Below are 14,781 nucleotides of genomic sequence, written 5' to 3' on the forward strand. Positions count from 1 at the left end.
TATGATCCAGCAATCCCACTATATATATAGATATATGTAGATACATAGTTTTTTTTTGTTGTTGTTGTTGTTGTTTTTGAGATAGGGTCTCACTCTGCTGCCCAGACTGGAGTGCAGTAGCATGATCTTGGCTTACTGTAACCTCCGCCTCCTGGGTTCAAGCCATTCCCCTGCCTCAGCCTCCCGAGTAGCTGAGATTACAGGCATGCATCACCACGCCTGGCTAATTTTTGTATTTTTAGTAGAAACGGGGTTTCACCATATTGGTCAGGCTGGTCTTGAACTCCTGACCTCATGATCCGCCCGCCTCGGCCTCCCAAAGCGCTGGGATTGCAGGCATGAGCTGCCGCTCCCAGCCTACTAGGTATGAAATGAAAACAGTACGTTGAAAAGGTAACTGTACTTTCATGTTTATTGCAGCATTATTTACAATAGCCAAGATATAGAATCAAGCTAAGTGTTCAATAACGGATGAATGGTTAAAGAAAATGTGGTATATGGCAGGGCGCAGTGGCTCATGCCTGTAATCCCAACACTTTGGGAGGCTGAGGCGGGCGGATCACCTGAGATCAGGAGTTCGAGATCAGCCTGCCCAACATGGATAAACCCCATCTCTACTAAAAATATAAAATTAGCCGGGCGTGATGGCACATGCCTGTAATCCCAGCTACTCAGATGGCTGAGGCAGGAGAATCGCTTGAACCCAGGAGATGGAGGTGGCGGTGAGCCGAGATCATGCCATGGCATTCCAGCCTGGGCAATAAGAGCGAAACTCCGTCTCAAAAACAAAGAAAAAGAAAATGTGGTATATATACACAGTGGAATACTATTCAGCCATAAAAGAGAATGGAATCCTGTCATTTGCAACAACATGGATGAATCTGGAGGGCATTATGTTAAGTGAAATAAGCCAAACACAGAAACACAAATACAGCACGATCTCACTCACGGGAATCTAGAGAGTTGGTCTCGTAGAAGTAGTGAGTACGACAGTGGCCACCAGAGGCAGGGAGGTTAGGGGAAAGGGAGAATGGGGAGAAACTGAGCAACGCGTAGCCTGGATAGCTCAGTTGGTAGAGCATCAGACTTTTAATCTGAGGGTCTAGGGTTCAAGTCCCTGTTCAGGCGATGGTGTTTCTTTTTAGGCCGGGAGGCGAGCGGAGGTTGCACTTAGCCGAGATCACACCATTGCACTCCGGGAGGCGAGCGGAGGTTGCACTTAGCCGAGATCACACCATTGCACTCCGGGAGGCGAGCGGAGGTTGCACTTAGCCGAGATCACACCATTGCACTCCAGCTTAGGCAAAAAGAGTGAAACTCCATCTTAAAAAAAATAAAATAAGAAAAATTAGAGGCAAGCGGAGGTTGCAGTTAGCCTAGATCATGCCATTGCACTCCAGCTTAGGCAAAAAGAGTGAAACTCCTTCTTAAAAAGAAAAGAAAAGAAAAAAAAAAGTTGGTCAATGGGTACAAAGTTGCAATTAGAATAAGTTTTGGTGTTCTATTGCACAGCAGGGTAATAATATCACATATTTTGGTGTTCTGTTGCACGGTAGGGTAACAGTATGGTCAACAATAAAGTATTATATATCGAACTACCTAGAAAAGAGGATTTTGAATGTTCCCAACACAAACAAATGATAAATGTTTTAAGTGATGGATATGCTAATTACCCTGATTTGATTATTATGCGATATATATGTATCAAATCATCACATTTCCCATAAATATGTACAATTATTATGTGTTTCATTAAAAACCTAAAATAATTTTAAAATTAAAATAAATTAAAATGTTTAAATTAAAAGTTTAAAAAGAAAACTAAATACAAAGGTTCATATACAGAACACATGGCATTTAACAGTTAATCAATACATTTAAAAAATTTTAGATTCGGGAGTACACGTGCAGGTTTCTTACATGAGTATATTACATGATGCTGAGGTTTGGGCTTCTAATGATTCCATCACCCAAGTAGCTTTTCAATCCTTACTCCCTCCCTCCCCCTTTTTGGAATCTCAGAATTTGAAATCTATTATTCCCATCTTTATGTTTGTGTGTATCCAGTCGATACATTTTTAATTAAAGTAATTAAAGATTACATTTGTTTAGAGGTCTATGTCACGTAAGTTAGGATTTCTTTAGAATGATAATTCTCAAATTGTGTTGTGCAGCAGAATTACCTAGAGAGTTTGTTAAAACAAACAGAGAAACAGGCCGAGCCCAGTGGCTCACTCCTGTAGTCTCAGTACTTTGGGAGGCCGAGGTGGGCAGATCACCTGGGGTCAGGAGTTCAAGACCAGCCTGGCCAACATGGTGAAACCCTTCTCTACAAAAGTTACCCGGGCATGGTGGCACGTGCCTGTAGTCCCAGCTACTTGGGAGGCTGAGGCAGGAGAATTGCTTGAACCCGGGAGCTGGAGGCTACAGTGAGTTGAGATCGTGCCACTGCACTCCAACCTGGGCGACAGAGAGAGACCCCCATCTCAGAAAAAAGAAAAATTGGAGAAACCCCCAGAGTTTCTAACTTTGCATTTTTTTACAAGTTCTCAGGTGGTGCTGATGCTATGGGTACAGGGACCACACTTCGAGAACTCTAGAAGAAAAGAGAAAAAGAGATGAGTAATTGTATACATTTATAGAGAGGCTAATATGATAAACAGTACTTTGCCATAGTACTAGTGATAGAACTTTGTAATACAGTATAATTTTTTGGAACAAATTTAATTTCCTAATTCGATTTAGTGTCAGTCCTTTGGGTTTAGGTTTCCCAAGCACCTAAAAAAAAAAACAAGAAACCCAGAAGGGTGCTGGTTGACACTTTTTCAACCACATAACTTTCAAAATAAAAATAAAGCCCTATGTTTGTTATTCCATAACATTCTGATATTTATAAATGTTTTAAAATGTGTTATTCCATATGCTGCTAATAATCCCCTGGGAGGTAGGCAGGGTAAGAATTTGTATCTGAATTTTATAGGGGGAAGACCTGAAGCGTATGGGAATCAAATAATTTGTGCAAAGACACACAGCTAGTAAGTAACAGAGCCAGAACACAGACCTGAGACCTCTGATTCCCCTACCTGGGCTGTTTCCACTGAACCCCACTGACTTTAATGAGATAGTATTAAATTATATCTCTTCATTTCTATACAATGTATCCCTTATTTTAAGTCATTGCTCCATTTTGTTTTGAGTCTTATCAAAGACTTGTTTTAAGTCTTTTTTTCTTTTTTTCTTTTTTTTTGAGACCAAGTTTCGCTCTCGTCGCCCAGGCTGGAGTGCAGTGGCGCCATCTCGACTCACCGCAACCTCCACATCCAAGGTTCAAGCAATTTTCCTGCCTCAGCCTTACTGAGCAGCTGGGATTACAGGCATGCGCCACCACGCCCAGCTAATTTTGTGTTTTTGGTAGAGACGGGGTTTCTCCATGTTTATCAGGCTGGTCTCGAACTCCCGACCTCAGATGATCCGCCCACCTCGGCCTCCCAAAGTGTTGGGATTATAGGCGTCAGCCACCGCGCCCAGCCTAAGTCTTGTTTTAAGTCTTATTGCTCCATAACTCACAGACAGAAATGTACATAATTGAACCGTGGTATTCCTAAACTTCCACCAGGGTTGATTTTCCAGCCACCACTCCTAACCTTGATATTTAATGGGTACCACCAACTCACCTTCATTCACCCCAAGTATTGATAACATTATTCCATGTAGGACTGGGAATAGATTCTCATACACTTTAAAGTTCCAGTCCTATGGTTGTTTTTGTGTGAATAACTAAAATGTATCACCAAGATACAGTAATAATTCATTTTAACAATATATATTCCTCCAGAAAGTTTATAATTATTACATAAGCTCACAATATAATACAGCTCCAATATTTAGTTAGAATGCAATTTATTCAGGGGAATTTTACATATATTATAATTTTGTGCCTTTATCCTCCTTTCTTTATAAACATTCACTCTAAAGTATCAATTTCTTACTTAAAAACATTAGTTATAAATTTCTCCTCTTGAAATGATATCTGAAAATTGTATGAGTTCTTCTCACAGGTCAAATTATATAGAACCATAAACTGAAAAGTTTTGAGGCTCAGTAATATTTTCATTTTCACGTGGTAAAATATTCTGTTGTAGAAAGTAGGAAAATTTTCAGAAAAACATAGACAAAATCAAAGAAGGGACATTTACATGGCTATTTAGAAATACTGACAGGAGAGGGTGAAGGATAAGAGAAGACATATTGGATCCAGTGTACACTGCTCAGGTGACAGGGGCACTAAAATTTCAGAAATCACCACTAAGAACTTATCCATGTAACCAAAAACCACATGTGCCCCCAAAACTATGAAAATACTAAAAAATCAAAAAAGAAATGCTAAAAGGAGGAAATGATGATAACTCAGAACTAAAACTGGTGCACCAAGAGCATGACATGTCAGACTAACCTTGACTTTTTCACTGACAGGGTCACTGAACTTAAACAGATTTTATCAAAGCATTTGACAATGACTTTCAATGGTATCATGTAGGAAATAAAATATGTTTATGAAAAAATAACTGAAGTGACATCAGAAAGATGGTTGACTAGAAATGTCTGGCACTAAGCAGTACTAAGAGGCAAGATTATATAAAAAATGCCTACATCAATAAGCTAGAAAGGTTTCAAATAAACAACCTAATCATACACCTCAAAAAACTAGAAAAGGCTGAATGTGGTGCTTATGTCTGTCATCCCAGCACTTTGAGAGGCCTCCACACAAGAAAGGACTAAGACAATGAAGAAATTACTAAGGTGTGACTGGAGTGTCGAAGGGAGCATGCTGAAGTGCAGTGGGGGAGTGGAGGCACACCTGTTGTGAGTGGAAGTCCAGGAGGGCAGCATGGAGGCACCCATCCTCTGCAGTCCCATCACCCAATACCAGATCAGATCTTTCCAGAGTCAGGAAGGACTTCCCATTGTGAGGAAAAGATAAGAGGGGATCCCCACCAGACCCCATTGACACTTTACCTGCAGTCCTTACAACAAAAGAATCCCAGAGTTCTCACAAGCCCTGACCCAGTTTTGAGAGCTGCCAGAATTCACACAGCTGAATTGCCACTGATTACCTCACCCACCCACTGTGAGCCAAGCCGCTGCAGCATGGCACCATCTTGAAGCTAGAGTCATTGCTGGAGTGTACCTGCTCGGGGGGTCAGTAGCCACCGCACCACTCCAGCACTGGGGCTGAAACAAATTTCTTGAAATAAATGAAAATAGAAACAAGGCCGGGTGTGGTGGCTCATGCCTGTAATCCCAGCACTTTGGGAGGCCAAGGTGGGCAGATCACCTGAGGTGAGGAGTTGGAGACCAGCCTGGCCAACATGACAAAACCCCATCTCTACTAAAAATACAAAACTTAGCTGGGTGTGGTGGCAGGTGCCTGTAATCCCATTTACTTGGGAGGCTGAAGTGGGAGAATTGCTTGAACCTGGGAGGTGGAGGTTGCAGTGAGCCAAGATAGGGCTATCGCAGTCCAGCCTGGGAGATAGAGTGAGATTTTGTCTCAAAAAAAAAAAAAAAAACAAAAAAAACAAAAAACCTCGAAAAGTAAGAACAAGCCAAACCCAAATTAGTAGAAGAAATGAAATAATAAATATAAGGGAAAACAATAAACAAAATTTACACTAAAAAAATACAAAAGACCAATTAAAGATAAACCTGCTTTTTAAAAAAATAAAATCAAACTTCTTTCCAACATTTACTACAAAGCTATAGTGATCAAAACAGCATGATACTGACATAAAAAAAAGAAACATAGACCAACTGAACAGAATGGAGAATCCAGATATAAATCCAAACATTTATAGCCAACTCATCTTCAACAAAGACACTAATAACATACAATAAGAAAAGAACAGTTTTTTTCAATAAATGGTGCTGGCTCATATGTTCCTCACAGCACTATTCACAATAGCAATAACATGAAATCAACTCAGTGCCCATCAGTACTGGACTGGGTAAAGAAAAGGTTGTACATATACAACATGGAATACTATCCAACCATAAGAAGCAATGAGATCATGTCCTTTGCAACAGCATGGATGGAGCTGGAGGACATTATATTAAGAGAAATAAGCCAGGCATGAAAAGACAAATATCACATGTTCTCACTCCTATGTGGGACCTAAAAATGTAGCTCTTATAAAGATAGTAGATTGGTGGTTACCAGAGGCTGGGAATAGTAGAGTCGTGGAGAAGATGAAGGGAAGAAAAAAGAATATAAATATAATTATTACCACTGAACTGTATACTTAACATGGTAAAAAAAAAAATGGTAAATCTTATATGTACATTTTACCTCAATAAAAATTAAATTAAAAATAAATTTAAAATTTTAAAAGACACATCATTTTGAACCCTAAAAAAAGAAGCAGCAGCACAGGCAATAGAAGCAAAAATAAACAAATGAGATTATATCAAACTAAAAAGCTTCTGTGCAGCAAAGGAAACAGTCAACAGAGTGAAAAGACAACCTACAGAATGGGAGAAAATATTTGCACAAACTACCTATCTGACAGAGGATTAGTGTTCAGCATATAAAAGAAACTCAAACATTTCAACCAAAAAAAAAAACTGATTTTTTAATTTAATTTTTTTTTACCATTTTAAAACTGGTTCTTACTTTTAAAAATTTTTTATTTCCATAGGTTTTTGAGGGATAGGAGGTATTTGGTTTCATGAATAAATTCTTTAGTGGTGATTTCTGAGATTTTGGTGCGCCCATCACCCAAGCAGTACACACTCGAATAATCTGATTTTAAAATGAACAAATGACCTGAACAGACGTTTCTCAAAAGAAGGTATATATATGGCCAACAGGCATATGAAAAAATGCTCAACATATCTAATCATCATGGAGATGCAAATCAAAACCGCAAAGAGTTATCATCTCACCCCAGTTAGGATGGCTGTTATCAAAAAGACAAAAAAAAAAACAACAACAAATACTGGCAAGATTCTGAGAGAAGAGAATGCTTATACACTGTTGGTGGGAATGTAAACTAGCATAGCCACTATGGAGAACAGAATAGAGGTTCCTTAAAAAAACTACAAATAGAACAGCCATATAACCCAGCAATGCCATTAATGGGCATTTATCTAAAGGAAAGAAAATCACTACATTGAAAAGACAACTGCATCCCCATGTTTATTGTAGCACTAGTCACAATAGCCAAGATTTGGAATCAAACTAGGTATTTGAGAACAAATAGGTGGATAAAGAAAATGTGGTATATATACACACAATAGAATACTATTCAGCCTTTAAAAATAAGAAAATCTTGTCATTCACAGAAACATGGATGAAACTGGAAGACATTATGTTAAACAAAATAACCAGGAACAGCAAGTTAAAGATATGTTTTCACTCATATATGGAATTTTTTAAAGTTGACCTCATAGAAGCAATAGGTAGAACAGGATACTAAAGACTGGGAAAGATAGTAGGGAGGGGAGGATTTGGAGATGCTTGTTAAAGGATACAAGACTACCGAGAGGAGGAACACATTCTAGTGTTCTCTACCATTGTAGGATGATTATAGCTAACAATAATATGTTTCATAGTTTCAAATTGCTTGAAGGGTGATACTGAATGTTCCCAACACAAACAAATGATAAATGTTTGAGATGATGGATGCGCTAATTACTGTGATCTGATCAACATACAGTATGTGTGTTGAAACATCACCACGTACCCCATAAAGATGTGCGATTATTATGAGTCAATTTTTTAAAACCCCAGGAATTAAACAAATAATAATAACTAAGAAAATTAGCATATGGTAGAAAAAGAAAAAGGAACACTTATACACTGTTGGTGGGAATGTAAATTAGTTCAATTTCTATGAAAAACAGTGGGGAAGTATCTCAAAGAACTAAGAATAGAACTACTGTTTGATCCACCAATCCCACTACTGGCCACCTACCCAAAGAAAAGGAAAGCATTATATAAAACAGACATTTGCACTCAGACGTTTATTGCAGCACTAAACACCATAGCACAGTCTTGGAACCTTCCTAAGTGTCCACCAATGGTTGACTAGATAAAGACAATGTGATATATATACACCATGGAATATTACACAACCATTAAAAAAGAATGAAATCAACCTGGCGTGGTGGGTCACGCCTGTAATCCCAGCACTTTGGGAAGCCGAGGCAGGTGAATCACGAGGTCAGGAGATCGAGGCCATCCTGGCTAACATGGTGAAACCCCGCCTCTACTAAAAATACAAAAACAAAATAAGCCGGGTATGGTGGCGGGTGCCTATAGTCCCAGCTACTTGGGAGGCTGAGGCAGGAGAATGGCGTGAACCCGGGAGGCGGAGCTTGAGGTGAGCCGAGGTCGTGCCACTGCACTCCAGCCTGGGCGACAGAGCGAGACTCTGTCCCAAAAAAAAAAAAAAAAGAGAATGAAATCATGTCCTTTTCAGAAACATGGGTGGAGCTGAGGCTATTATCCTAGGTGAACTAATTCAGAAGCAGGAAATCAAATATCACATGTTCTCACTTATACAATGATTCTCACTTAAGCAGTGATTACAGACCGGGTGTGGTGACCTATACCTCTAATCCCAACACTTTGGGAGGCCGAGTGGGAGGATCACTTGAGCCCAGAAGCTTGAGACCAGCCTGGGCAACATAGTGGGACCCTGTCTCTACAAAAAAATACAAAAATTCACCAGGGGTGGTAGCGCATGCCTGTAGTCCCAGCTACTCGGAAGGCTGAGGTGAGAGGGCTACTTGAGCCCGGAAGGTTGAGGCTGCAGCGAGCCGTGATGTTGCCACTGCACTCCAACCTGGGCAACAGAGTGAGAACCCACTTAAAAAACAAACAAACAAACAAAAAACACAACAGGTACACATGGACATAAAGATGGAGATAACAGACACTGAGAACTCCAAAAGAGGGGAGGTTGGGAGGGAAGTGAGGGTTGAAAAATTACCTGTTGGGTACAATACTCAATATTTGGGCTATAGGTGCATTAGAAGCTCAATCCCCACCATTACGCATGTAATACCCATATAACAAGCAAGCAAATGTACTCCTTAATATAAAATAAAATCGTTGTAAATGGTAGGACAGATAATCAAATAATTAATTGAATTTTAAAAGTTATACATTAGGAGGTTCCTGCTGGTAGGTCCTGAGTCAACAAATGAAAGTTAGCCTTGGCCAGGTGCAGTGGCTCATACCTGTAATCCCAGTACTTTTCAGGGCCGAGTAGGGAGGATCACTTGAATCCAGGAGTTCGAGACCTGCTTGGCCAACATGGTGAAAGCCCGTCTCTACTAAAAATACAAAAATTAGCCAGGCATCTTGGTGGGTGCCTGTAATCCCAGCTACTCAAGAGGTTGAGGCACGAGAATCACTTGAACCCAGGAGGCGAAGGACAGATTACTTGAGGCCAGGAGTTCAAGACCAACCTGGCCAATATGGTGAAACCCCATCTCTACCAAAAATACAAAGCTGAGCCGAGCATGGTGGCACGTGCCTGTAATCCCAGCTACTCAGCAGGCTGAGGCACGAGAATTGCTTGAACCTGGGAAGCAGAGGTTGCAGTGAGCCGAGATCGTGCTACTGCACTCCAGCCTGGGTGACAGAGTGACAGAGTGAAACTCCGTCTCAAAAAAAAAAAAAAAAAAAAAAAAAAAAGTCGCTGCTCTAAATGCTAGGTGAAATCATATGTATGTCCAAAAATGTTCAAATATTCAACCTCATATGTGGGGAGCTGTCCTGTCATGGCATCCCTCTGTTCTTAATCCCTTGATGTTGCCCAACTCCACTGATGAATTTGCAAATCTCTCACTCTGATATGCCTCGTATACATTTTAGCCAGATCGGATTGCACACTGTTCTCCAAACATCCCAGACTTCCTCGTCTCTGCTTTTCTTTATGCCACAGCCTCTAACATTTCTTCTCTCTCTCCTACATCCCTCCTCTGTATGGCAATGAACCTGGAAATCTACTATCAGTACACTCAGATGTGAGCTCACTTATTTTATGCCTTACTGATCCAGTGTTCTCACAAGCCCCTACTCAGTGACTAAGTAGGAAGGAAAGTGCCTAGATTTAGTTGAATTCAGTACAGTAATGTAACTTGTCCTTTAGAACACACTTAGCCTTTATGTGGAAAACTGAATGCCTGACCCCTCAGAATGGCCATTCTCTTGCCTGCCTCTCCAGCTCTCTGTAGTGACATCTGAGCATGCCGTGGGGAGGCAGGAGGGGAGGCTTGCTGGATCTCTTGGTGGAAGTGAAGACTGTGGGATTCTTGGATGTCTCAGCCTCAAGGGGGAGAGAGAAAATGAAAAGGAGAAATCTACCTTTCCCATAGCCCTCTCTCTCTTTTCTTTTCCTTTGCATTCCTTCTGTAAGAATCCTAATCTAGGCTGGGTGTGGTGGCTCACATCTGTAATCTCAGCACTTTGGGAGGCCAAGGCAGGCAGATCACTTGAGGTCAGGAGTTCAAGACCAGCCTGGCCAATATTATGAAACTCCATCTCTACTAAAAATACAAAAATTAGCTGGGCATGGTGACAGGAGCCTGTAATCCCAGCTACTCAGGAGGCTGAGGCAGGAGAATCGCTTGAACCCGGTAGGTGGAGGTTGCAGTGAGCCAAGATGGTACCACTGCATTCCAGCCTGGGCAACAGAGCAAGACTCCATCTCAAAAAAAAAAAAAAAAAAGAAAAAAGAATCCTAATCTACCTCTAGGTAGATAGGTACCTGAGACCAAAAAGAAGAAGATCATGTGCTGAGAGTCCAGAAAAAATAAGAACCCGTGCCGAAGCCCCTTCCTAATTCCTGCGTTACACTTTCACCATTGGTCATTCTATGTCGCATTGTTTCAGTGGTTCTTGTATCTCTTAGGGAAGGACTTAACAAGATAAAAATCAAGGGAAAGGAGTGAGCCAGGCCACTCCAGCAGGGATTGAAACGGGTGTGACAGGATGGGGAGAAGAGCGGAAAGTTGGCTGACTAGAAGTTTCAACAGAAGAAATTGAAATAACAGATGAAGCAGAAAGCTTTGTCAGAAAGAGCACATCAGGCCCGGTGCGGTGGCTCACGCCTGTAATCCTAGCACTTTGGGAGGCCAAGACGGGTGGATCACCTGAAGTCAGGAGTTCGAGACCAGCCTGGCCAACGTGGTAAAACCCCGTCTCTACAAAAAACACAAAAAATTAGCTGGGCGTGGTGGCGAGCGCCTGTAATCCCAGCTACTTGGGAGGCTGAGGCAAGAGAATCACTTGAACCTGGAGGATGGAGGTTGCAGTGAGCCAAGATCGCACCATTGCACTCCAGCCGGGCAGCAGAGCAAGACTCCGTCTCGAAGAAAAAAGAAAGAAAAAGTACATCCTCCAGGACAGCTTCTCTGATTCTCTAGCTTTGTGCTGGATGCCTCTCTTACTGTGTTCCCACTGTGGTAAACCAACAGAGGCTGGACCCCAGGCAGTGAAGTCTAAAGTTGTGGAAAATTTTCCTCGGTTCTGCAGGTAGGATGGACACAGAACGGTAATGGTCCTAAAGGGACAAATTCATAGGGACTCAGGTCACTCAGCAGACAGTCGCTGACAACCATTGACCAAAAGGTCCTCCTCAGTGGTTTAGCACTGGGTGACCTTTGTGCCTTTGTATGTTCTTGGAGACAGGAGCTCCAATAATGACTGAAGTTTAATTTCCTGCCAGCAAATTGGTTATTTTGATTCCGATGCAATTTTTTAAAGGAAATTAAGAAATTTGATATGCTTTGCACACCTGGGTTTGTACACTAAGATCTGTTCCCACTATAATAGCCTAGCTTATCCCGGGGGAATTTGAACCTGGAGGTGAATCTGTGTTTGCAGTCTTTTAGTTTAAGACCTTATGCTCTCCACCCAGTGTCCAGTCAGTTTGGTTGGTCCAGTCAGCTTGGTCATGTGCCTAGGCCACTCTGACTGTCGCATTATTAGTAGGTAATATGAACCTAACACCATGATTAAACCACAGAACATTCCCTGATTCTTCTCTTTTAAGGCTCACAACTCATGCTCATATATATCATACATACATATATGTATAGATACTGTATCTACATATGTATCTATACATACACACACACACACACACACACACACACGTATGTATAGATACTGTATCTATCTATGTATCTATACATATATACATATGTATAGATATTGTATTGTGTGATACTATTTTATATCTATATAAAATATAGATATATTGTGTGATTCTACTTTAGATCTATCTACCTATCTATAAAATAGTATCACTCAGTATGATATCTTGCCCATTTCCAACAGTGTTGAAGAATTCATTGAGCTTATTTGTGAGCCATAAGCATCTTCATCAAGTGATGCCTCTCTTTTCTCCCCCAGCCCAATCATCAGGTTCTACCCACCGATACCCTGATTCAGGTTGCTGAATATATATGTTAGACAAATGTGTTCAAAACTAAAGCCCTCAGAGGTTCTTAAGACTCTAGGCATCCTAAGGCCCTTCCCATTCTGACTTCAAACTACCTTTCAGGTTTTGTCTTCCAGCACCCACTTTCTGTGTGAAGACACACACACACACACACACATGCATACACACACATGCAAACACTACAATTTAGCCTTACCCAGCAGCTTCCCTTTTTTTGAATGTGCCATAGTCATTTACACCTTTGTGTCCCTACACACATACACACACTATTACCTCTTGGGAATGCCCTCCTGTTTCTGTCCCCCTCCACTTGATTAACACCGACCAAAACATCAAGATGCATCTCAGATGTCCCTCGCTCTCCTGACTCAGGACAAGCTACAACTCCCTAGTCTCCGGGCTTGGAGTGTTTAGAGAATACTTTGTTCCGTAGTGCATACATTTTTATAGCAACTGGTTTATCTGCCCAGTCATTAATCCATCAGCTCCCACAGCATGTACGGTGTGTGTGCATCTTTGGATTCCTAGTTGATTGCAGTATCAAGCACAGGGTAAGCACTTGATATGTATTTCCTATATAAATGAATGACTGATAAAGCAATGAGGTGATCAGGAAGTCAAAGTGATTACATTGCCCACTACAGAAATCAAATGAATTTGGATGGGATGCTCAATTCAATCCTATTTTAATATATTGCCAAATAAATTTTTCTTTATATTTTTCTTTTTTAATTAAAAAAATTAAATTTAATATAGAGATGAGGTTTTTCCGTGTTGCCCAGGCTGGTCTTGAACTCTTGAGCTCAAGCAGTCCACCCGTGTCAGCCTCCTAAAGTGTTGGGATTATAGGCGTGAGTTACCACCCCCAACCCAAATACATTTTTAAGTGGATATTTTTCATCTACTAATGCCATTCTTGGGCCTTATCCTAAAGAAAACATTTTAGATGCTTTTAGGTATAGCATGGATTTATTTCATATATCACTCTCAAGCATAGGAAAAACAACCTTCAAAATTAATCAAGATATTTTTTAAATTTCTTGTTCAGACTGCAACTGTTCAGAATACCTCAGAGTTGTTATCTGTATTTTCCCACATACTATTTTTGGCGTTATGTACCATCAATGCCATTAGTCATTAAATGCTTATAAAATGACATAATAACTTGTAAATTTTGCCTGCATTTTCACTTCTGTGATCTTCAAAATGCTCACTGCACTTGCATTTGGAGAGTGTTGTGACCTACACATTTTGTAAGCACATGCTGTTCACTTGAAAGGCTGGTTATTCTTGGCCATTGCAAGTAAGCAATTTTCTGCTTTTGTGGCACCAATAATAATTAGCTTTTTATCTTTCACCATTAAGGAGCCTCGTACACTTAAATTATCACAGACTTTTTGCAAAGAAACAATTTCACAGATCTCTTTCATTGTGTAGTGAAGAATCCGGTCAGAAGGAATAATATTCATCTTCTCCAATACCAAATCTATGAGTCAGGGTTCTCCAGACAGACAGGAGCAATAGGATATATACATAGATAGATGAAAGAGGGTTTATTAGGGGAATTCATTCATGTGATTATGGCGGCTGAGAAGTCCCATGACAGGCTGTTTGCAAGTTAGAGACCCTGGAACACTGGCAGCATGGCTCAATGGAAGTCCAAAGGCCTCAGAACCAGGGAAGCCAATGGTGTAACTCTTGGTCCAATGCTGAAAGTCTCAGTACCCAGGGGTCCCCTGGAGTAAGTCCTTAAGTCCAAAGGCCAGTGAACTTGGAACTTCTGATGTCCAAGACAGCACCAGTAAAGTCTGTCCCAGCTCTCAGAGAGAGACAAATTCGCCTTCTGTATTTGTTCCTTCTGGGCCCACAGCCAATTGGATGGTTCCCGCCAGCACTGATGGCAGATCTTCCCCCACCTAATCCACTCAGACCCACACACTAAGCTCCTCTGGAAACACCCTCACAGGCACACCCCAACTCATGCTCTACCAGGTTTCTAGGTATTCCTTTTTCCAATCAAGTTCACACCTAAAATCAAGTTTACAAATCCACCCCTTGTCACCTTGACACTCATATGCATCTCCTTCAACCATACTCGATTTCCAAATAAAGGCAATAACAGGGTAATAGTTCCACCTAACATAACACAAGTGTGATTTTGGGGATTTTAGATGCTAGGAATTTTAGATTTTATGAATTTTAATATTTAGGGATTTCATCATTTGGGATTAAGGCATTTGGGACTGTCTTTCCGGATTATGATCCAAACTCAAGCCAGCACATATAAGGAATATGGCGGTGTGAA

General features: G+C 40.9%; 1 non-coding gene across 1 annotated transcript; it reads left to right on the forward strand.

Annotated features, from left to right (window-relative positions):
* The first annotated feature begins 1,055 nt into the window (after positions 1-1,055).
* Positions 1,056-1,128, forward strand: TRNAK-UUU (transfer RNA lysine (anticodon UUU)). The gene has a single exon. It is a non-coding gene; the product is annotated as a tRNA-Lys (tRNA).
* Positions 1,129-14,781: the final 13,653 nt, after the last annotated feature.

Source organism: Gorilla gorilla, chromosome 9, assembly GCF_029281585.2.
Source record: "Gorilla gorilla gorilla isolate KB3781 chromosome 9, NHGRI_mGorGor1-v2.1_pri, whole genome shotgun sequence".
NCBI classification, from domain to species: domain Eukaryota; kingdom Metazoa; phylum Chordata; class Mammalia; order Primates; family Hominidae; genus Gorilla; species Gorilla gorilla.